At 35.9% G+C, this 24,647-nt stretch overlaps 1 pseudogene; it reads right to left on the bottom strand.

Annotated features, from left to right (window-relative positions):
* Nucleotides 1-7,221: 7,221 nt before the first annotated feature.
* On the bottom strand, nucleotides 7,222-9,028 carry LOC107542756 (heat shock cognate 71 kDa protein pseudogene; annotated as a pseudogene).
* Nucleotides 9,029-24,647: the final 15,619 nt, after the last annotated feature.

The raw sequence follows: 24,647 nt of genomic DNA, 5'->3' as shown, positions 1-24,647 counted from the left end.
TCTGCTTCTGTTATCTCCCAGTAGCTTCTCTATTTTTTTACATTTTAGTTTATTATTATTTTCTAAATTTTCACCAGTATTAACAACAATATACATCTCTCTCTCTCTAAGTGTTACTTTTCTTTCTTTCTCTCTTTTTTTTAAGCATTTGTGTGTGTGTGTGTTCTCCCTTCACTCTCCAAGTTCTATTTTCACGTGGGTTGTTTTCATTGTGACTGTCAAGATATTTTGTAAGATACCTCTTGTTTCCTGGAAGTTTAGTTATGTATTGTCCTGCCTTGCCAGCACCCGTACAACAGCTTACACAACGAAGTTGGGGCTGAGACACAGTTAGCCAACCTGAGAGGAAGGTCCTCCCAAGGACTGATCAACAACAATCTAGACCCAACCACAACAGGAGGAACCACAAAAGGAACACACACAAGAGGGACACGCTTAGAGCAAAGAGCTCAGAAGTATAAGGAAAACACCTCTGGGCTCCACTGGACCCACAAGACAAAATCCCACCCCACAAGACTGGGAGACAGCAAATATATCTAATATATAGATACCAACACTAAGACCTACCAAAATAGGGAGACAAAGAAACAACGCCCAAATTAAAGAAAAGGGAAAATCGCCAGAAAAAGACTTTGATGAGATGGAGTTAAGCAAGTTATTGGAAACGGAGTTCAAAATATGGATGATGAAGATGTTCAAGGAACTTAAGAAGACACTAGATGATAGACACTAGAGGACCTTAGTGAAAACATGAAAAAAGAGATACATACTATAAACAAAACTCAGACAGAGATTAAAAAATGCTGTATCTGATATCAAGAATGCACTGAAAGGAATTAAAAGCAGGCTCAATGAAGCAGAGGATAAAATAAGTGACTTAGAAGACAAGGTAGAAAAAATCACACAATCAGAGCAGCAAAAAGAAAAAACACTTAAAAAGCATGAGGACAGTCTAAGGGAGCTTTGGGACAACATGAAGCAAACAACATTTGCATTATAGGAGTAGCAGAGGGGGAGGAAAGAGAGCAAGGGATAGAGAACTTGGTGGAGGAAATAATGATAGAAAACTTCCCTAGGCTGGCGAAGGAGAAAGCCACACAAGTTCAGGAAGCACAGAGGGTTCCAAACAAGAGGGACCCAAAGAGACCCACTCCAGGACACATCATAATTAAAATGGCAAATGTCAGGGACAAAGAGAAAATATTAAGGGCTGCAAGAGAGAGACAAGCAGTGACTTACAAGGGAACCCCCATGAGGCTGACAGCTGATTTCTCAACAGAGACTCTTCAGGCCAGAAGGGAGTGGCATGAAGTTCTGCAAGTAATGAAAAGCAAGAGCATGCAACCAAGATTGCTTTATCCAGCAAGGATATCATTTAAAATTGAAGGTGAAACAAAACTTAGCTAGTCAGAAATTAGAAAAATGGACTCCTACCTCTTAAATTTGACTTGGGATGGTAAATACACAATACAATATACAGATGATGTATTATAGAATTGTCCATCTGAAACCCATATAATTTTATTAACCAATGTCCCCACAATAAACTCAATTAAAACATAGACTCCTAAACTGATGAGTATATTTATAGAAGAAAATGCTTGTTCTTTACTCAAGAAAAAGCTGTCATTTCCTTTTTCAGCTCCTATCTACGTTTGCTTTGTATAATCTTAACAAGTGTGGTTATGCCATATTAGCACAAGCAAATTAGAAATAAAGAAGCAGTACACTGACAGGGAAAAAAAAAGTGACAAAGAGCCTGGGAAGACTGAAAAATATGAAACAGAATCAAGCTTCTCCAACAGGACAATATGGGATCAATTAGCATGAGCAGCAAGCCATATGGACAATAAAACAGTATAGTAAATAACAATTACCTAAGGCTTGATTAAATAAACGAGAATGTGTAAAAGGTAATTTTGAAATATTTTTAATTCTTGGGGGAAATTACAGTATTGAGAAAATGGTTATCTAAATGTCTCATTCACCAAGAATTCTGGATGGTTAAGTTATTGATGCATCATAATTATAAAGAATTGATCTATGTATTATTATCAGACTTTGAGTTGCTACTAAATCTTGGGGAGTTAACAGTTATCTTTTCAACTTTGGATATTGAATCACAATAATGAAAGCACACAAAGCCTCCATATTTGTTTTGTTTTGTTTTGTTTATAGTTGAAATACTCCAGTAGTGAGTTGCGCACTATGAGAAGTGTCTTAAATCGTCTAGATTTCTAGTTAATTTAGGACACTGAAATAAGTAGCAATTTACTCTAATGGAAGGGAAAGTTACTTGAGTCAGTAAAACTTACTCTGTGAACCTCTTTGAGGACAAAGAACATTAGCTTATGGCTACAAAAACCTGAGGATGATCTTATTATTAAATAATGGAACACTTGAAAACCCCAAGCTTCTTAGTATCAAGACATCCCAATAAAATGTCAGGCTTAAATACAAATTTCTATTAACTCTTTAGAGAAAATGTTCTATAAACATATAAAAATTATATTACTTCAAATTTATTTACATTCAATTTTGTCTATTCCACTTTCATTTCATATTCTTGAGAAGGAAATTCAGAAGCATATTGGCACCAATACTTTTATTTTGAGAAGAATAATGTTACCTTACAAGAAAAGCAGTATAAGCCGGAGTAAGAATTAGTTATGCTCTCAGACACTGCTTAATGAAAACATGAATAAAACAATACAAACTTTCAGGAGGTCAATTAGACATTTGTAATGTACATACACTTTAATCTAGTAATTCCTTCTTAGGAAAAAAAAGTGAACAAAGATGACTATAAAAGACTGCTTATCATAGCATTATTTTAATAGAAAAAAACCACAAAACACCTCAAATGTACTACAAGAGTTAAATATGGTGTGTGTGTTTTTATTGTGGCATATCCATATAATAATTATATCCATATAATAATTATTGGAAATATTAAATTTATCTGGAAAGATTTCATAATATATTATGTGAGAAGAAACAGGCAAAAAGCCCTAAGAATTATCTGATTCCATTTTTTAAAGGATGTTGTCTGTTTCAAAAGATTTTTTAAAATGTTAACAGCCTTTATGCCTAGATGATATTTATTTTCCTCTTTTTTCTATATTTACACAATTTTTCAATGAGCATGTATATATCATACAAACAGAAAAATATAAGTATTGCAAAAAATATTTTTTAGTTTATTGTATTGCTAAATGCAAATAGCTACTAATTAAGCTTAACACAAAAGTATCTCATGTTAATCAAGTTTAATTTCATAAAATCACTGTGTAATTGGCTTTTGTTGACTTCACCGAGGCTAACACCATCATCTCACCTGCTGTACATCTTTGACCTTTTATTTCTATAAGGGTATGATTTATTTTCATAGTTACAATAAAAATGAATACTATTCTAACAATGAGATGAAAATAGTTTTACAACTTTAAAAAATCTATCTTGAATGTGTCCAATGATTTAATTAAAATAGTTTTCATAAGAATGTTGTTTATAATTTTTAAAAAAACCTAAGGCTCAATAGAAAATTTTACAAATTGTCACATATCCATACAATGAATATGTAATGCCCTATAGTACAGCATTAAGAGTAATGTTATAGGTAAATACCTAATGACATGGAAAGATCTTTTCTTAAATAATGGTATTTATACCAATCTATTTTTTTTAATGTTTTTAAAATTGATTTCAGAGAGAGGCTAAGAGAGAGGGATAGAGAGACAGAAACATTGATGAGAGAGAAACACCGATCTGCTGCCTCCTGCACACCCCCTCCGCGGATTGAGCCTGAAACCCAGGCATGTGTCCTAACCAGGAATGGAACCAGCGACTTCTTGGTTCATGGGTCAGTGCTCAACCCCTGAACCACTCCAGCCAGGCGACACTAACCTATTTTTTATTTGTAAGCAAAAATATTTGCATAGGGAAAACAGGATGAAAAGATTAAAACCAAAATGTCAATGATGATTTTTATTAGATATTGACATTGGAGAAATTTTTATTTTCTTCTTTTCTACTCATTTAATGTCTAAATTTTCTATAACGAACAAGTATCAGTACGTAAAAAGAAAAGTTTTTAAAATAAATAAAAATTGGGAGAACTAAGAAATAGATAACCAAATATAAACTATACTAAAAATAAAATATTCTAGATATTTTACAACTTTCAGATGGAACCATTATATTATTTTTCTCCAAAGTCAATTCTCTCAGATATTTTACATATAAACTTACCCTGAAAGACACGTAAAGACAGTGACATTCAACATCAGGTGTTATATGGAGTGATTCTTAAATTTAGTTAAGATCACAGTTACAGACCTTGTGACAACCAATACTTAAAATTTTCTAGGACGCAACCATCTCTATGTTGATTTCTGGAAGGTGCTTGGCTGTGAAGGTGATCTCTGCAAGTTGCTGTCTCAACTGAGTAATTATCTGGGCATTTGTACCTACTAAAAACAGTTTTTTGGTTTTGGTTTTGTTTTTAAAGAGAAAGCATGGTCCCCCTATTGGAGGAATCCCTTATGTATACCACTATGTATCCCTTATGTATACCACTATGTATCCCTTATGTATACCACTATGTATCCCTTATATATCCCTTATGTATACCACGATGTATCCCTTATGTATACCACTATGTATCCCTTATGTATACCGCTATGCAGGTGCTCATCCTCCCTCAGGCAGGTCAGGCTCCCTTTATTTCATGATGATATGTGAACCCTTTCTCCTGGACACAGTGCAGATAAAACACTGCATCTTCATTTGAACTGCAATACAGAGCTTATGTACTTCATTCACTTAGTAGTGAACTCAGTCTTGCTTATGATTGAAAACTGAGATTAACATTTGTAAATGACCTCAGTTTAAGACACATGTGAATCATAATTCCTATAGGTCAAGTTAAGTGATGAGAAAGGTACATTTTTAGGTTTAACTTCATTTTCTCACCGATGCTTTCTGTTTCTGAAATTTAAGATTCAGTTATATATACTCAGCCTGGATGCATAATAAAAGAAAATGCCATATGTCGAGGAGAGCTCCGTATTTTACCAAATCACACTTGAAGATACGTGTTATAATGCTAAATAACCTTACTAAAAACAGCCCAGTAATAAATCAATCCATTTTAGACATTTATTAGACAAAGAAAGCAAGGTGCCCTTTAGCCTTTCTTTTTCTTTTTTCTTTTGTTCCATGGAAGCTCTGAGTCAAATATCCAGATATTTCTTTTGGCCTTAATTGTAAATATAAATAAGGTATTGTTCCTGACTTCACTTAAATCCTTTCTGGAGGTAATAAGTGCCTATATTTGGCAAGACTGAGACTTTCAAAGGTATCTAAAAATTTAGACCATTGATTGTTAAACTATGCTCTGTGTAATCTTAAAGCCTTTATAATACCCCAGGGGCCACCATGAGGGCCAACGGATGAGGACTTGACTTCCAGCCTCAGGTTCAATCAAAACAGTTGATCAGAGTTTATTTACATATTAGAATTTCTTAACACACTTATTCTACAAGAGCATTCCAAGGAGAAAAAATATTTTTTAAAACATTTTACAGATGTGGAAACTAAAATCCACAGTACAGTATAAATTCTAAAGACATAAGTGATGGTGATGATTATAATATATTTACATATATATAATATTCATGATATCTAAAATTTCTAAAGATACTGTTGGCCATTTTCTAAAGATGTGTAACTGGGATTGACATTAGTGAGTATAGGAAAAATGAAAGTTAAATAAGTGAAGAACTAGTTAGAGTTCCTGGCTGGGACTCCTTACTGTCTTTCTTCCTTTCCAAGAATTCCATCCTTCTAGCCTTTTTAATGAGTGATGAGGAGTCAGGGAATAAAGATGAAGGTGTATTCTAATAATTTTGCCTAAATGCTTGCATGTGGTTAGTCCATCGTTAAATCTTAGACATTTCAGTGTCTGCTTTCTGTTAGATGCCGAGTGTATGCCAGGTTTCATGAATTTGTTATTTAGCTTGTGCTAAGCACCACCACCAGTGGTTTTAAAAAGCCTCAGTAAAATGTGGTCTGTTTTGCACAGCCTTGTGGGGGGAAAAATGCATTTACTTTTCTTGCCATCATCTATAACTTCAAGTAATTCAATATTTTATCCAACCTCTAAGAAAATCTCACCCTTTAATAATATTTTGCCAGCCTTGGAGTTATTACAATTATTTGATTGCTGTGAATACAGCAGAAAAATAAGAAAACTGCTTATTTCAGTTTATACCTTAGGCAGCAAGTGTCAGATTGTTGACTAAGATTGTCTAAATATCTGTGTGCAGCCTTAAAAAGAGGATTTTTTAAATTACCTAATCCACATAAGTTTCACCTATCATTGCTTGTGTTTTCCTTCAGAGTCAACCATTTGTATCATTTTTGGTGCCCAATCAATTGCATCATTTCATCTAATTCCTTTCACTTGCAATTTAATCAAAAGGAATGTGCAACCTTGGTTAATTCAAAATGAACATAGCTGTTTCTTTTTATCCTTTTACCCATCCAGAGCACAGTTGCCATTGATTTCAAAGGGATCATTTGATTCAGATTAGCTCTGCACGGTACAGAGCAAGATAGAAAATGAGTGGCTTATTAAGAGTGTGAAGCTATTTCTTTTATGAAATGTCTTTGGTGAATTCCACTTAGCTGCTCTTTTCAGGTAAAGCCAACTCTGTACGGTGTCTATGTACATGAACCATGTGCACCTGCTGCCATGAGGAGATAATCTCACCTCCCTCCAGACCTTCCACCCCAGAAATTGCCACTAAATTAGTGGTTCTCAACCTCAGCACTATGGACATTTGGGTCTGATAATTCTTTGTTGTAGAGAAGGAATGATGTCCTGCACATTGTAGAATGTTCAGCAGCATCATTGGCCTCTACCCATAACATGCCAGTAGCACCCTCTGGTTGTAACAACCATTAGTGTCCCCAGACGTTGGCAAAAGTCCCCTGAGGTACAAAATTATACACAGTTGAGAATTTCTAGACTAAACCAATGGTTCTCTAAGTGTGGTCTTAGAATCAGCAACATCACACAAAAACCTATTAGAAATGCAAATTTGGGGGTCCTACCCAAACCTCCGGAATCAGAAACTCCCAGGATGGGGCTCAGCAATGTGTGTTTGGTGTAAGTTGGTGGTCTAATTTCATCTTTTTGCATGTACCTGTCCAGTTTTACAGCTTCGTAATAATGGGGTTGCAGACTTTTTCCAACTTTTTCTGCTGATGTTCCAACTCTTCTTTTTCTGCATTCTGGTTCTTATCAAGCCAGTTGATCATTTCATTGCACTTGTCAAGAACCTTCTATTTGTCCTCTTCATTGATATGCCTTGAAGTTTTTCAGCTTCAACAGTTGCTTTCATGTCCGATGTGTAGGATCCAAGTGAATTCTTGGAAGACACCTTGTCCCGCTGCTTCTCATCTTCAGCCTTGTACCTTCTTAGCTTCCTGGACCATGCGCTCAATGTCTTCCTTGTTCAGATGACCCTTGTCATGGGTGATGGTGATCTTGTCCTCTGTTCCTGTGCCCTTATCCACAGCAGAGACATTGAGGATGCCATTGGCATCAATATCAAAACTGACTTCAATCTGAGAACACCATGAGGTGCGGGAGTATGCCTGTGAGTTCAAACTTGCCAAGCAGGCTGTTATCCTTGGTCGTGGCACGCTCACCTTCGTAAATCTGAATGAGCACACCAGGCTGATTGTCAGTGCAGGCAGTGAAGGTCTGTGCTTGGTAGGAATGGTAGTATTGGCTTGATGAGGACTGTCATGCCTCCACCAGCAGTCTCAATGCCAGGGGAAAGAGGAGTGACATCCAACAGCAGCAAATCTTGTACATTTTTGAATTTTTCTCCAGAGAGGATGGTTGCCGGGAAGCTGCACCATAAGCAACAACCTCATCGGGGTTGATGCTTTTATTCAACCTTTTTCCACTGAAGAAGTCCTGTAGGAATTTCTGAATCTTGGGGGTATGGGTAGAACCACCCACCAGGACAATATCATGGATCTGGGGTTTGACATCCCAAAGGGCTTTCTCTACAGGGTCCAGGGTGCCACGGAAAAGGTCAGCATTCAATTCTTCAAATCAGGCACGGGTGATAGAGGTAGAGAAGCTGATTCATTCATAGAGCAAATCAATCTCAATACTGGTCTGGGTGCTGGAAGAGAGAGTACACTTACCACGTTCGAAGCAGTACGAAAGCGACGGACAGCACTCACTGATAGCCTTCTTATGCTTGTATTTGAACTCTGCAATGAAATGGTTGACCATTCTGTTGTCAAAGTCTTCTCCACCTAAGTGGGTGTCCCCAGCTGTAGATTTGACCTCAAAGATTCCATCTTCAATTGTGAGGATTTACACATCGAAAGTGCCACCTCCCAAGTCAAAGATCAGCACATTTCTTCCGGCTCCAACCTTTTTGTCTATGCCGTAAGCAATAGCAGTGGTAGTTGGCTCATTGATGATTCTAAGTACATTGAGACCAGCAATAGCACCTGTATCTTTGGTAGCCTGACGCTGAGAGTCATTGAAGTATGCAGGTACTGTGACCACAGCATTGGTAACAGTCTTCCCAAGGTAGGCTTCTGTGATTTCCTTCATCTTTGTCAAAACCGTAGATGACACCTCTTCTGGATAGAAACTTTTGGTCTCTCCTTTGTATTCTACTTGGACCTTGGGCCTGCCAGCATCATTCACCACCATGAAGGGCCAATGCTTCATATCCAATTAGAGAGCAGCAGCATCAAATCTATGTCCAATCAAGCACTTGGCATCAAAAACTGTGTTGGTAGGATTCATTGCAACCTGATTCTTAGCAGCATCACTGATCAGTTGTTTGGTATCAGTAAAGGCAACATAACTTGGGGTGGTTCGGTTTCCCTGATCACGGGCAATTATTTCCACTTTTCCATGCTGGAAGACACCCATAGAAGAGTAGGTGGGGCTAAGATCAATGCCAACTGCAGGTCCCTTAGACATGGTTGCTTGAGTGTATGAATGGCTTGCAAAGACCACACCAGAACAGCTGCCCCCGCATTCAATGAGCCTGCACAAAAATTTGAAAGGCTATTCTAATATCTTCTAAAAAGATGCAAAAATTATCTTAGCAAGTCATAAATATATCCCTATTAAGGGTCTGGTATTTGCATTTGAATGGCTTCTATCAGGCTCCACAAACAATCCAGTACACAATTCCTTCAAAATGAGCTGTGATCAGAAACTACAGAAATTACTCTTGATATTAGACCTGGTGCCCTATTCATCTGGACAAGGGATAGAAAGTAATGATACATGAGAGGAGCAAGGTGAAAACAAATGAAAGAAGTCACTCCAATCTCTCTGAGGCAAATAAACCCTCATTTATTTTAACTATGGTTATCTAATTGCTACTTGAATATCCCATATTCACATTAGCACCTGAACTGAAAGGCACTCACTACTAAAACAACTGAAAGGACTGAGGCCCAAAGACCTTTAACCTTAGTTATAAATTAGCCCCTTAAATATAATTAATTGATGCTGAATTCCTGATGTGCTTAGTAGAGATGACCAAACTTATTTTACATGCCAGACAAGAGCTTGTACCCATGAATGTGGTGTTTTGCTCACATACAGGCTTTGTCCTCTTGCACACTGTATTCCATGAGTAACAGCATTGATACAAATGGCAGTTACTATAAAAAATCATGTTATATAAATGTCAAGATTCGTAACACTGTCCTTATTTTTTCCTTTCTTGAAGTGCCTTAAAAAAGAAATTACTATCTTCAAGTTTTTCTCTATTTCCACAATGTATGTTAATCAGAATCCATTATAAACAGGTATATTCGAATACATATAAACACACACATACTACACACACATACATATTACTGTAAATGTTATACAGAGCACTGATGTTTTTACATTGTGATTACACCTGACTTATGGCCTGTTTGATTTGTCTGAAGTGAAGGTCATTGACTACTTTCCGTGGTAGATAATTACCGAGTCAATTGCGCACCATAGTATTTCCTTGCGAGAATGTATACATTGCATTGCTATGTAATCCTCTCTCTTCCTCTGGCATTTATAGCACTAGTTCAAGAAAATTTAAAAAGGAAAAAATCAGGCATCTTTTTTATATACAATAGTCCCCCATAATGTTTTTTACATTAAATTAAGATATATACCAAACTATTTTGTAATTTAAATATATTTCATATTTTTCAAAGAAGGCGTAAGATTTGTTTTGCATTTTTACATGCTAGTCACACACACTGCTGAAAACTTGATGATATGTTGCAAGAAGATGAAAATAGTAAAATGAACTTACTTTTTAAATTGCAGTACATGGCATAGTTAGCTAACAGCGACAAACTTAAAGCTTCCCGTAATAGGAGAATATTAGAAAGAAAATATAATACCATTATATAAATTATGGTATTCTTTCACCTTTCAATTAGGGTCATTTTTCTTGGAGAGAAAGGCATACAAATACCAAAAAAGACATCAAAAATGCTTAAAGACACTTACATGTCCGAAAGGTTTAAGAAAAATTAAGACTTTTGTCTGGTGAAACTACTCTCATTACAAGGAGAAAACTCAAATCTCTACACCTCTGGCCTCTGTTCTCTGCCTGTCTCTCAGAAATCTCTCAGATGCCTTGCTGCTCTTTCAATTGCAACTTAGCCTTGCCAGTAAATAACATTCATTAAGCATCACTGGGTGCTTAGTAAATGTTTCTGAGCATTATGACAGGTGCCCTAAGGAGATGCAATGGAAATAGGAGATGCAGCCCCTGACACCAAGGAACTTCCAATAGTACTGATTATACATGCCATATAAATGGACTAAAATAGGGTTTCCAAAGTAATATACAAATAATTGCACATTAAAACCGTGCAAATAATTTACATATGCTGACACCCATTCCGTGGGTGATCTGAGAGAGACAATCCCAATGTTCTGAATCATGTATAAAAGGATCAAAACTACATGGATTAATGAGCTAAGGAGAGTTTTTCAGAGGTTAGAAGGCTTACCTAAAAGGATGGAAAAGAAATAAATCCTGAATCAATGTGATTGGAACTGGAATCCAAAAGACTACACAGAAGGCTACTGGTCTGCCTTGCTCATCTATCTCTTTTACAGTATCACTTACTAACTTGTTACCTGGCTGGTATAGTCCAGCGCAGAATCACCTGCACTTTTGCTCTTTCATCAACCCCTTTCATGAGGAGAACTGCCCTTCAATCAAACAATGCCTCTCCAACCCAAATTCTGCTACCACTATCCATTAAAAACACAAAATAAATGGGGGGGGGGAAGATGTTATGAACTCCCATCTGTCTTCAATGAAATGGCATAGTAAGTTTCCTTTGTACTCAAAACAGGGCGTTGTTGTATTGTTGATATTAATGTAACGGAGACCACGTTGTGGATTGCTACAGGGACTCTCACTGTCCTCTGCCCTCCCCAGACCACACCAACAGAACGAGAACCCTAAAATAAAAAAGAAACATGAATTCCCTCTTACATGTATCAAGTCCTCACTGTACAGTGCTGTCATTGAAGTAGTAGAAGTAAAGGGAGTGGTGGGAGTAGAAATTTATATCGACTACATTTACTATGTGGCAAACACCATTAGAAGTTTACACATATTATTTAATCCTAACAACCATTAATAATCATTAACATTCCCATTTTGTGGGGGGAAATACTGAAGTCCAAATAAGTGACTGGTCCAAGGGCTCACAACATGTAAGCAATGGGGCGGGGTGTTAAGTGCAGGCCCTGTGATGGCAGAGCACAGGCTTTTAAACATGGCACTTGACTGCCTCTACATGTGCCAGGTGCCTACCCCATAAACACTAACCTTTAATTTCTAACTGAAAATAATACCTGTTCTCTTAGCTGCCTTTTAAATATATAATAAGAATTAATTTGATGTCTGGAAAGCGTTTCGGCCTCCCCATAAGGACACCCTTTGATTACAACTCCATTGCCTCTTATACCACATCTTCAATTATAGCATCTCATAGGTATGCAATTTTAGAACCAAATGACTTTGCTTTCTCTCATACCACATTCAGGTTGTAATCAGTTGCTATTTTATCATAGAAACATCATCCCTAAAATTCATTCATTTTATTCTAATGTTTAATGCTTAAACCACCATTAGTCTCAGTTATTGTAATCTCCATAGAGTACAGCATTTTACCTTGTGAAGAGGAAATTTTAATGGAAATTGGGTCCTAATACCCATCGGGGGGGGATGAAAAAGTTCATGTGTTAATCAAGAAACAAATAATCTCATTCAAATATGCACATTCTTAAATTGCTCTCAGCTTTGAAATCTGCCGTTAAGCCTTAATTCCGCTGAGTACTTATAGGTTCTCTATATTTTATCTCTGTACATTCACCTTTAAGAATTTCTTAAGATAGAATTTTGGAGCTAGGAGGGAATTTAAAAATAAACAAAGGCAAACCCCATTTAAGAAAAGATCACAGATGTTAGATAATTTGCCCAAGGTCCTCAGTTAAAAGGTGATACAGCCGGAACTAAACCCAGGCATTCTGATTTCAGATATATACTATTTCTAATCTACACAGCTTTTCATCTACTCCCATGGCTTTAAATACTTTATGCAGATGATTTCCAAATCTTTTTCTAGTCCTACCTTCTCTCCCAGGTTTCAGGCCTGTCTTTTCAGCTACTGAGCGGAATTTTAGGAGAATGTTAATATTGAAGACTAACTTTATCATCTCCTCACCAGAGCCTATTTATCTCCATCCACTCATTGCTCTTATACCTCTCAATCCCGTGGAAGGTACTGGCTATAATGGACCTGGGTGGGCTCCAGAAGGAAGAAGATATGCATGAGATGGCTTAACTCAGTTCTATCACTAACCAGAATGGTGATGGAAGGAGACTTGGCTTGGGGTGGGGAACATACAATACAATATACAGATTATGTATTATAGAATTGTACCCCTGAAACCTATATAATTTTATTAACCAATGTCACCCCAATAAATTCAATTTTTAAAATGTTATTCTCTTGGATTCTATTTCCAAACTTCTTTTTCCAAAATTGATTATAAGACCCAAGAAATCTGATCAGCAAATAGGCCTCAGCAAATGGAGCCATTGGCCTATTAGAAGTTAGAATGTGGCTCTGATGATTACATATGGTCCACCCAACCAGTTTAGAGGACATTTAGATCAAGCCTCAACTTTTAATTATGTACACAGAACATTTGTCTACAAAATGTCTTCTATGCTTATGCATCTTGGCAAATTATGCAACAGTAGGAGGAGGCTACAGTAATGTTTGTGCATCTAGGTTCACGAGCAATTTTTCCCCCACTGGAAATGTTCTAGTATGACAATAATTCCGTAGTGGATGGCTAATTGGGAACAAAATTTACTCCAAAACATCACAATACTAGAGCTCTAATTAAACTCTAATTCCTTAGTAGAAGCAGAGCTTGTAAGCACCCAATATATAGGAAGAATCTGAATGGGAGGAGCAACTCAGTACTGAAGTCAATGGAGGCTCTATAAATAACAGCTACACACACAAGTGATCCTACATTATGAAAAGTGTACAGAAATCTAGTCTTAGCAGATGTAAGAATTCATTATGAGAGTCAGAAAATATTTGCTTCAAACAGGTTAAGCTCTGAGATACAGTCAAGCCTTTTAAATTAGTAGGTGGGTTGGCTTCATTATTACACCTCATTTTATTCACAATAGCAGTGATGTGGAAACCACCTAAATGCCCATGGACAGATGAGTAAAGACAATATGGTATTTTTATTCAGAAAATAGCTTTTTCCAAACATAAGGGAAAAGGAGTTTTAAAACAATCAAAATTGCATTTAAGTTTACTCCATATAAACCTCTCTAGAATTCTTTTATATTGTAGTGGATGCTGGGGTCCTGCCCCTTTTCAGGCTGGTACTCCTATTGCCCAGCCACTGTAAACGTAATTTGGTAATAGCTCACAGCTGCCCCATAGCCTGCAAAATCACCCAAGGGAGCTGCCTTATCAGGGCGGTTATGCCCCCCAACACCACCACCCTTGAAATCTCAGCCAAACACTAACTGGTACCTGAGCAAAGTTCACCCAGTTGCCTCAAGATAGAAACAGTTCTTTAGTGCAGGGTTTTTTTTTATTATTGTTCAAAATATTATAGATGTCCCCTTTTCTGTTCATTGACCCCTTCCATCTCTTCCCCACCTCCCTCCCCAGTCCCTCACCGCACTATTGTCTGTGTCCTTGGGTGATGCATATATGCATGTAAATTCTTTGGTTAATCTCCCCCCACCCACCCACCCACACCTGCCTTCCCTCTGAGATTCCTCAGTCTGTTCCATGCTTCTGTGTCACTGAATCTATTTTGTTCATCAGTTTATTATGTTCTTTAGATTCCACATATAAGCGAGATCATGTGATGTTTGTCTTTCTCTGGCTTATTTCACTGAGCAAAATATTCTCCAGGTCCATCCATACTGTCCCACAGGGAACGAGATCCTTCTTCTTTATAGCTGCACAGTATTCCATGGGGTAAATGCCCCACAGCTTTTTTTGTGCAGTTCTTACCCCAGAGCTTCCGAATAGGATCAGAGTGAAGCCAGTCTCCAGCTGAGATGCTTTCTTGCTTAGCTTTATCCCATCCCTTACCCATTAATTACTTGAACAAGATTCCCTATATCAGGTTCTGCCTATAGAGCTCTCAATATAGACTAAGGCATGAGGTTAAAAAACAAACAAAAACCCACCAAATATCTAAGTGCAAATCATGAGCCTTTTAATTCATCGCTGCTTAATTAAACCGAAGCATTCCTTCTACTCTCAAGAAAACTTTCACCCTATCTTATGCACAATACCTCCAGGTGTAAACTGGAGAGCTGTGTGTGCCTGCCAAACCTCTTCAAGTATTTGGCATTTAAAAAAGTGACAGCGACCTCTATAGCAAAAATGTGTTCTCTTAAAAATAAGAGACATTTACTTTTACTTCTTTCTACTAATCATTTGTATCTAAAGGAGCAAATTCTATATCATCACCAGTTCTCTCTCCTCAAGCTCTTCCATATTTCCTGCCCCAGAAGTTACTTCCCATAAGATAAAATCAACACAATCAGGCATCTTCCTTTGTGGCTGCTTCCTCTGTCCCTCAGAGCAGGCAAAGTTTAATGTGGGTAGGGCTCACTGCTGCTTTCGTCTGATTCAACAAATCCCAAATCTGTAGTGACTTTTTCTTTTAATTAGAGATACAATTTACATACTATAAAAATATACAAAGCATAACCATAGAGTTCCATGAATTTTCACAATTACAGCCACCTATTGTTATAACCATCAGACCAATAAAGATATAGAATATATCCATCACCCCAAAAAGCTCCCTCCTTCTCCTTTCTAGTCAATTCCCATGCCTCACTTAAGAGACAACCACTGTTTATCACCATACATTCACTTCATCTGTTCTCCCCCCCACCCCTGCCCCTTTGGAGCAGCTTTATTGAAATTTATAAAAAAGTCCACCTATTTTAAGTGCAAAATTCAATGATATTTAGTAAATTTACAGAGTTGCACGACCATCACCATGATCCAGTTCTGCATATCCACTAACTCAAAAGTCTCCTCATGAACATTTGCACTCCTACTTCCCAATCCCATCCCGTGCAATCAATGATTTGCTTTCTGTAATCATAGATTTCCTCTTGTGAAAATTAATACACATGGGATCTTACAATACATAGTTTTTTGCATCTAGCTTCTTTCTTTTTTTTTTAATATGTCTTTATTGATTTCTGAGAGAGGAAGGAAGAAGGGGAAAGAGAGATAGAAACATCAATGATAAGATTCAATGATAAGCTCCCTCCTGCACGCCCCCTACTGGGGACGGAGCCCATAACCCCGGCATGTGCCCTGACCGGGAATCGAACCTTGATCTCCTGGATCATAGGTCAATGCTGAACGGCTGAGCCACGCCAGCTGGGCACATGTAGCTTCTTTCACTTAACATAATGCTTTAACTACTTGAATTACAAGTTAGGTCTATTTTTAATTTAATAAGAAATGGCGAAACTTTCCAAATTGTTATACTATTTAATACATTCCCCAATAATATGAGACCTCCAGTTTCCCACATTCTTACCAATTTTTGCTATTGTCATTCTTTTTTAATTTTAGCAATTTATCTGGGTATGGAATTGTATTTCATTGTGGTTTAAAGTTGCATTTCCATAATGATGTTGAGCACCTTTTCATATGCTTATTGGCCATTCATTTCTCATCTTTTTGTTGAAGTTTTGTTCTAGTCTGTTCATTTTTTATTTAATTGTTTGTCTTTATTATTGACTTGTAGAAATTCTTTATATATTCTGGAGCAAATATGTTGGCAGATATAAATGTTACAAATATTTTCTCCAAGTTTGCAGTGTGCTTTCTATTTTCTTAACAATACTTTTTGAGCCCGGCCGGGCATGCGTGGCTCAGTGGTTGAGCTTCAATCTAGGATCCAGGCTATTGAGGTTCGATTCCCGGCCAGGGCAATGCCCGGGTCGCGGGCTCCATCCCCAAGAGAGGGCTTGCAGGAGGCAGCTGATCAGTGACTCCCTCGTCATTGATGCTTCTCTCTCTCTCTCTCCCTCTCCTTTCCTCTCTCTAAAATCAATAAAGATATATTTTTTAAAAAAACACAATACTTTTTGAGAGAATAATTTTAATTATTATACTATTTATTGGGTGTGTGTGTTTTTCCTTTTGTGGTTGTGTGTGTGTCTTGCTAAGAAATCCTCAAATATCCAAAGCCACAATGATATTTTCCTTTGTTATTTTTCTAGAAGCTTTATGTTTTAGCTCTGAAATTTACATCTATTGCACATCTTGAATTAGTTTTTTTATGTTTTGAGGTAGGAGTAGAGGTTCATTTTCTAGTTGTTCTAGAAACTTTTGTTGAAGTTTTCCTTTCTCTCATTGAATTGCTTGGGTGCCTTTATCCAAGATCTATTGACCATATATGTGTTCAATTCTGTTCAGTTAATCCACTTGCATATGCTTATGGTTTATATAAATTCTTCAACATTGTTCCTTTCAAGATTGGGGGTGGGAGGGGAGTTGGCATTCTAAGTTCTTTGCATTTACATATGAATTTTAGAATCAATTTGTTAATTTATACCAAAAAACCCAAAAACCTATTTGGAATTTTTGGAGATGTTACTGAATCTCTGGAATTTGTAAAGAACTGATATCTTAGCAATACTGAGTCCAATCTATGAACATGGTATATCTCTCCACTTATTTAGCTCTTCTTTTGCAGTTACTTTCTTATTACTTATCTCTACATTGAATGAGCTTATGAAAAAGAGCTATTTTTATTATTAACAATGAACTAAATTGATTCTTTAAGAGAACATATTTGTTTTCATTTGATAAATGCTTACACTAGTTTGAAAAAATCAAGAAATTTTAAAAAGAAAAACTTGAAGGTCATTTGATCTAATACTTTCTTTTTATGGAAATTGGAAGCCTTTAAATCTAGATATAAACTACTTTTATAGTTATATTGTAACTAGTATTCTTCATTTGATTTCAATAGTAAAACAAGAGAGAGAATACCTAGAAACTACTCTTGTTGATTGTACGTACAACCAAGAAAGAATATGCTAACTTTTGTCTTCAGTTTCCTAGAATAAATTAGGTAGGCCCTGAGTACTCAAACAACACTGGCATAACTTAGATCACTTAATGACAAAATCTTTGATTTTTGTGTTAATGTGTTTTTTATTCCTCTACTTTGAATGCTTATCATTATAAATATGGGTAGAACATAAGGATGAAAAAGATTTCTTAGATCTTGTTTAGGCTGATACCTGTAGACTCTCTTTAGTAATCACATATTAAAAAGAAAATCATATAGAGAACAAAATACTTTTAAAATACAGCAGCATAGTGTTTCTGGAGTATGAGTTTCACCTGAATATATATGATTAATATCTAGATCAGGGGTCACATTTTCCCCAAACAGTTCTGACTTTGCTGACCATGTTCAGCTCTGCTGTTACAGCATGAAAGCAGTCACAGACAATGCACAGATGAATGAGCACTGCTCTGTTCTAATAAAACCTTATTCAAAAAACAAGCAGTGGGCCAGATTCAACCCACAGGCAGTAAATTTGCCAAACCTTAATCTAGATTAATTCTCCTCATTCATGATATAATGCCCATCACATATACATGTTACATGTATATCTTCATATGTGGATACACAGACTCAGATATAAAATACTGTACTACTTAGTATATAGACTGTGTTCTGAAAATGAGAAAATACTGTGAATAGCAGAAATTCCCCCCTTACTTTCTTTTCTTTTTTCTATTACATGATTAGTGATGAAGCCATTTGAGCCATATCAAAGATATTACATTTATTCTCGGTGGATATTTTATTATCTTTCAAACAAATAGATAACAATACCTTATACTCATTGTTACTATGCTTATAAATCAGATACTTTATAAATATTCATGGAAGCAGACTATTCCCTACAGAATTATCTCCAAAACAATAATTATGCAAATTACTGATTGTCCAAAGCACTTAATTTCTTAGCAATATGCAATCTGAGCTAGCCTAAAGACAAGTTAATAAACAGTCTTTAAAATAAATGATAGAAGTGCCTTGTATCTATAATCAGTGGTAAAGTTTAGAAAACAAAATGAACAATCTTAGAGGCAATTTTTAATTTGATAAACACACACTAAAACTCTTTCTTCCATAAAATATATGAGAGATATTATAAACACTGCAAATAAATTCAGCATATCAAAAACACTGTAATGTAATAATATCTTTCAATTATAGCAAAAGAGCAATTTTCTATCAGATTTTCCTGAAAGAGTATTGTTTACCTATTTATGCATTTAATTCCACTAAGATCTTAACCCAGCCAGGATGTTAAAACACTTACCTGTATGTTTTTTTTCTTAAAGAAAATAAAACATTTCCTAATAGAATTGTAATTCTAGTGTCTTTTCATAACAAATTTTCTTTTGTAGGCACCCTGGAAGGCTTCAAATTATACAAGTCAACAAACAATGATTACCATGACATTATAACCATGATAACAGGGACGACAGCTTTCAAGTAATGATGAGAACTGATTTAGAAAGTTTTTTTTTAATACAACACATAAACCATATTTTAGAAATCATATCAGCATCCTTCTTCCACCAAATTTGTTACAGAGATATTATGATAATTATTAATAACGTTTCATTGATTTGACTTTCTTCTCTTTGTTTCTTTACTTAAGTTGCAATGACAACTGCTAAGCAGAGTTTATTGAATAGCTGAACACTGTTCAATCACTCAATTCTATAGATGTCCAATGGGCTGAATATGTCCCCTGCTCCAGGTAGCCTATGATCTAATTGGCAAGACAAAATATACAGGGGAAAAATAACAATAAAAGCTTAAAATAAAAGTTCAAAACAATAGAAACTAGCATAGGGAGTCCATCATTAATTTAAAAGTGAAGAGAAACACAGTGGTTTATATAATTTGGAAAAAAAATTCTAATGCTTGGGAATTTATTTGTGTGATCCAACACCTGGATTTCTTGGACATAAAGCAACAAAACTTTTATTTACAGACATCCCTAAACAAATAACTAAGCTTATAAATAAGAGAAAAAGTAATCATATGCCAAAATAAATTAAAGGAAAACAGATTGGAACACATGTTGAAAGAACGGTATTATAATTAGTCACAATTAGTCACAAATATTTAAAAGGCTTATATGAGACAAGACTGTTTATTTCATAAAACAAAAAGCCTGTCTTCAAGGAGCTTATATTCTGTTGTGAGAAAAGGGATGATAAATGAATAAGTAAATGAAATTATTTCAGTTACTTATATGGACTATGAAGATAATAACAATCTCACATGAGATAGAAAATATCTTGGGAAGTGAAGGGGAGTGGGTCAATATTTTAGCTACAGGTGGTCAGGGAAGACCTCTTTGAGAAAACATTTATACCAAGATTTCAAAGATGAAAAATATGACAGCCATGCAAATATCTGAAGAAAGCTTTCTAAGAAAACAGGAATAAAAACAGCAAGTGCAGCCCCACCGGGCATGGCTCAGCATTTGAGTGTCAACCTAGGATCCAGGAGATCAAGGTTTGATTCCCAGTCAGGGCACATGCCTGGGTTGCTGGCTCCATCCCCAGTCAGGGGTTTGCAGGAGGCAGCTGATCAATGATGACCCTCTCATCATTGATGTTTCTATCTCTCTCTCCCTCTCCCTTCTTTTCTCTGAAATCAATAAAGATACATTTTTTAAAAGCAAACAAACAAAAACCCAGCAAGTGCAAAAGCTTCTAGGTAAGGATGAGCTTGGTGTGTCAGTATGGGAGATGCAGAAAAAGAGCCATTGTGGCTAGAACATCTTGAAAAGGGAGACAATGTTGCTTATTTTTACCAATCTCTTCCTACTAGAACATTTTACTTTCTTTGTTCAACATATCATGTTGTGTGTTTTTTTTAATTGATTTTTAAAGAGAGAGGAAGGGAGAGGGAGAGAGAGAAACATCGATGGGAGATTGAAACATAGATTGGCTGCCTCTTACACACACCCCGACTAGGGATCAAGCTTGAAACCTGGGCATGTGCCCTGACCAGTCAAACCAGCAACACTTCAGTGATGGGATGACACCCAACCAACTGAGCTGCACTGGGCAGGGCATATCATGCATTTTTTTAACAGAAATTGTTTTTCAAAAAATTATGAAACTGTCTTCACATTGGATGGGATTAATAACATTAAACTTTGAAAAAGAAAAAATTAGGGATCTTGAAGATATACCAAAAAAAAATTATCCAATATGAAACACAAAAAGAAAAAGTGAGAAAATCATCAGTTCAGTTTGACTAATTTCATACAAAGAGGTTCAATATTAAACAGACAAGAAAATAATTCAGTTATAACCACATAAATCCTACAAAATGCCTGCGTTGACAGTGGCTATTGGAATTGAAGTCATTTTCTACAAATAACTTTACCCCCACATTTAAATTAAAAAGGAAACATCTGAGGAATTAACAGCATCTTATAACACAAATTTTCACCTTAGATACCATAGATGTGATTTTATAAAATAAAAGCATTTGTAATACAGAAATCCATCCACACTGCATATTTGCTAATCAACATTCAGCCTCCCTCTGGTGTAGGCCTATCAGTTTGGGTTAGTAAGCAGGTATCCCCTTTTTCTTTTGTTCCCCTATTCTCTTTTGTGTGCTTTTATTCTCAAATTCCATTTACAAATGTCAAGGAAGAACTAATGTCTGCCTCTCCATAAAACCTTCTCTGATACAATTCACTGTTTGATTTTTTTCCATGAGTGTTAGTTTTGTTGCTATAACTAGATGGCAGTTTCTGGCTGCAAAAACTATATTACACTTTTAAAATGTACCCTAGTCCTAATACAACATTTGATTCATAGTGTGCACTGCATAATTATTAATATAACAAAAGGTAGCAAGGCAGCATCTCAAATCAGTGAAGAAAGATAGATTATTCAATAAATGTCATTGGGTAGCCATCTAGAAAAAAATAACATTAGAGCTATACCTCATATTCTACAGAAGGATAAATGCCAAATGAATCAAATATTTAATTGTAAAAGTGAAAGCATAAAGGTATTAGAAGAAACCTGGGAGAAGTGTTTTATAATCTTGGTGTGAAGAGGCCTATTTAAATATAACACAGAAGCTATAAATCAGAAGATTGATAAATTCTACAACATAAAATATTTTAATAATCTTTATAGCGAAAACTACAATAAACAATGGCAAAAGAAAAATGACAAGCTAGGATAAATATTTGCAACTCATATCACAAACCAATAAACAATAAACAGCTACTATTTGATAATAAATGATCCAATGGAAAAATAGGCAAGCAATGTGCACAGATAGTTTGTGGAAAATGAAACACAAATAACTCTTAAACACATGAATAAGAGAATAAGAAAAATGAAAATTAAACTACACTAATACACCATTCTTTACCTATCAGGTGGGCAAAAATACAAAAGATTAATAAGACTGCTTGCCCAGGCAGTGGGGAAACGGGCATTTTTGTATGCTGCTAGTCAACGTATAAATCGGCACAACTTCAATGGAGAGTAATTTGATGATATCTATCAAAATTATAGCAGCACATACCCTTTAATCCAACTCCATTTCGAGAAATTTTTCTTAAAAGATACAGTTATTTATGGGTGAAAATACCTATACAAGGTCATTCACTGAAATATGCTTTATTATAGCAAGATTAGAAACTACTTAAGTATCTATAACAAAAGATTGGTAAAATAGATTGTGAAATCCAAAAAGAAAATAGTTAGCAGCCATTTAAAAAAATAAAAGGCGAAAGATTTATGCGACCTGAAGAGAATTTGGAAACAGCCTAAGTGCCCGTCAGTAGATGAGTGGATAAAAAAACTGTGGCACATTTACACCATGGAGTACTATGCGGCTGTGAAGAGGAAGGACCTTTTGGCCTTTGGCACAGCATGGAGGGAACTAGAGAGTATCATGCTAAGTGAAATAAGCTAGTCAGAGAAAGACAAGTACCACATGATCTCACTTATATGTGGAATATAATAAACAAAATAAACTGATGAACAAAGTGGATCCAGTAACATAGAAGCTTGGAACAAACTGAGGAATCTCAGAGGGAAGGCGGGGAGGGGGATGTGGGTGGGGAGAGATTAATCAGGGAACTTGTATGTTTATGGGCATGGCCCATGGATACAGACATTGGTGTGGGGAGGGCCTGGGGGTGGGGTGGATGTGGGGTGAAGGAGATCAGTGGGGTTAAAAGGGACACAGCTGTAATGGTCTCAACAATAAAGATAAAGAAACATTAAAAAATAATAATAAAATAAAAAAATAAAAGGAGACAATTTATTACTTGGGCTATGGGATCATCTCCAAGAGAGCACGTGATAAAGCAGGATCCAGGGCTATGCGTGGGATGTGCTGCCACATGCGTAAAGAGGGCTGCACTGCAAAAATGTGGGGGAGAATATCACCTGCTTTGCTCTTATCTGCATAAAATATTTACATAAGAATACACAAGAAATAGATAATACTTGTTGACTCCGGAGATGGGTACAGAGGTGAAGCAGTAATTTTCATGGTATTTTCACTATGTGCCTTTGGGGGGGGGGGGGGGGGCGGTTAATTATGAACCAATTGACTATCCAAAACAAATATTCACAAATATATTGTTTTGTAAATCTTCCTCAGCACCTAACAGTGCTTATAAAATAATTACGAATTAATGGGGGAGGGATGCCCAAATAAAACACTGCCTTATGTTTGTTTATTGTTTTTAAGCTTACAAATTCTTTTACATAAATTATTATATTAAGAAGTGAATGTAAAACTATTTTTATTATTGATCTAAACATTTTGGACTATATGTAACTGTGGCTATGAAGTCATTAGTACTTAACTTCTGAGAAAACTGTCCTACAAAAGTAACACTAACTTCAAGTATTAGAAGGAATATCTTCCCCAACCCCATTCAAATTGACATACATTTTTGACTGCCTACAATGAATAAAACTCCTTGTAAGACCTTATTTAAAACATTGATATACTTAAGAAACACAACCTTTTTAAAAATATCTGCAAGGTTGATATTTTTAATTGTATATTTTCTTCAAAATTTTAACTCTAAAACAACTTTTTCATTTGTCTTATTTTTTAATTAGAAAACCCAAATAAGTCACAGGATATAAAGACTTGTTGCTTCTATGGGAGATGAATTATATATTCCTCTAGTCATAAAAAAAAACACAAAAAAAAAACAAAAAAAAAAACCTATTTCATCTGAGTAATGACCTAAAGCCCTATTTTTGAGGATTACATGATATGTTATAACTTACATAATAATAAAAAGAGGTAATGTCCCCTCTCCAACCCACCTGTGCCATTATAATATGTTTGTTTCCAAACAAAATGTAAGGTCTTATAATTTTCGAGCCTCCAATACAAGCGTCATTGCTTACCACCCATATTTCAGTTTATGGAAATCCTAAAAATTATACTGTCACAATTTGAATAACATCAAAATATTAATAAGTGGTCCATGTTGATTACAATTCCAGAAGGGCCTAGAGTGTTTAGCTTCTCAGAAGTCCTTGGTTCTGCCCAGCCAGGTGTGGCTCAGCGGTTGAGCCTTGACCAAGGATCCAGGCAATCTGGTTTTGATTCCCACATGTCCGGGCTGTGGGCTCGATCAATAACTCTCTCATCATTGATGTTTCTATCTCTCTCTCTCCCTCTCCTTTCCTCTCTCTGAAATCAATAAAGATATTTAAAAAAAAAAAGAAGTCCCTGGTTTAGAATCAGTATATATTATCTTGAGAAAAACTGCAACACCTATGCTCCCAATTTATTAGTTAATCATAAATATAAGAAAAGCTTCACTTTCCCTCATCAGTCAACAAAGCTTTTAAATCACAATAGAATCCAGAGATGACCAGTTCTAACAGAGTCAGATAGTAATCTGGCTGATAAC

This window comes from Miniopterus natalensis, chromosome 5 (genome assembly GCF_054644295.1).
Source record: "Miniopterus natalensis isolate mMinNat1 chromosome 5, mMinNat1.hap1, whole genome shotgun sequence".
Lineage (NCBI taxonomy): Eukaryota > Metazoa > Chordata > Mammalia > Chiroptera > Miniopteridae > Miniopterus > Miniopterus natalensis.
The sequence above is the reverse complement of the archived record's forward strand: the minus strand, read 5'-3'. Positions and strand labels throughout refer to the sequence as shown.